Here is a 1,302-nt window from a genome sequence, read left to right on the forward strand (position 1 = left end):
ATTACTTCTAGGCTGGACTACTGTAATTCATTAGCGTCATGCTCCTGGGCCTGGAGACACAGTGTTTTGTGTTATCATTATTTGCATTCTGTCTCTCTACTTTTAAGATTAGGCTTAAAACATTCCTGTCACGATCCTGGGTCTTATGACCCAGTGTTTTGAGTTTAGTTTATTTGGATGTTTATATGATTAAGCTCATGAATTTTTCTAGTTCTTTGTTATTAGATTCCCCTTGTGTCTTGCAACCCCTGTTAAGTCTCCCTTGCCCTTCATGTGTTTCAAGTCTGTTATGCTGTCAAGTTCATGTACCCATGTTTGCATTTCATTATGTTTCCTATTTTATTTTCCAAGAGGTTCTGTGTTTTGTTTTACTCTTTCCCTGTGGCGTTGTTATGTCCACGTTGTGTCTACTGTGCCTTTCTGTCCCATGTTTCAGGTCCCTATGTTCTGTCTTCTCAGTTGCTGTTAAGTTTGCATGTCTTGCGTTCAGTCAGTGTGTTTCCTGTTTTACTTTGAAGGTCCATGTCTCATGTGAGTGATTCTAGTTTTGCTTCCCTTGTCTCGTCCAGCCTGATCACTCCCAGCTGTGCCCTCTGTGTATTTAAGCCCTGTTTTTCTCTTTGTCAGTGTCGTAGTCTCCCTCATGGCTGTGTTTCCCTGTGTATTAGTTATCCATGTCCCAGTTTAGTTTAGTTTAGTTTAGTTTAGTTTTTCATGTCATTCTGCAATAAAGCAGCTTCTTGAGTTTAATTTTGGTGTCGTGAGTTTTGCGTTTGGGTCCTTTTCTTGCCTGCACACAGCTGAAACATGACAATTCCTTTTGATAAAAAGGAATGTAATCATTACATGGGTCTTTTTTTTTTGTCTCCCACTTCTCACTCCCAGCTGGTCACAGTGCGAAATGAGCTGAATATTCTCCACCAAGATGAGCACATCTTTTTAAATAAGGCCGTCTTGAAAAATGTAGCTTTTGGCTTTTTGTATTTAACCCAAAATGAAAATGCATCACACAACACTGCAGCTCCAGCCAAAAAGAAAGGGATGAAGAAAAGTGTAATTTAAATTTTACATTTCTGTTTAGGTAATAGAAATGTGAGATTCATCAGGGAAACACAATGACATTAGATACCACTGATAAACAACAGACCCAACTACTCTCTGCGGTTTCAAGGGATCTTCCAGAAATGGTAACCTGATGTTCCCCTGATGAGTCATCATCAGGTACAAACTTGATTTCAAAACTCGGTAAAAGAAACTATATTTTATTGCCACTGTTTATGCAAGATCACGAATAAATTAAAA

This window comes from Haplochromis burtoni, unplaced genomic scaffold (genome assembly GCF_018398535.1).
Source record: "Haplochromis burtoni strain Fernald_Lab_line unplaced genomic scaffold, NCSU_Asbu1 Contig_759, whole genome shotgun sequence".
In the NCBI taxonomy this organism is placed as follows: Eukaryota; Metazoa; Chordata; class Actinopteri; order Cichliformes; family Cichlidae; genus Haplochromis; species Haplochromis burtoni.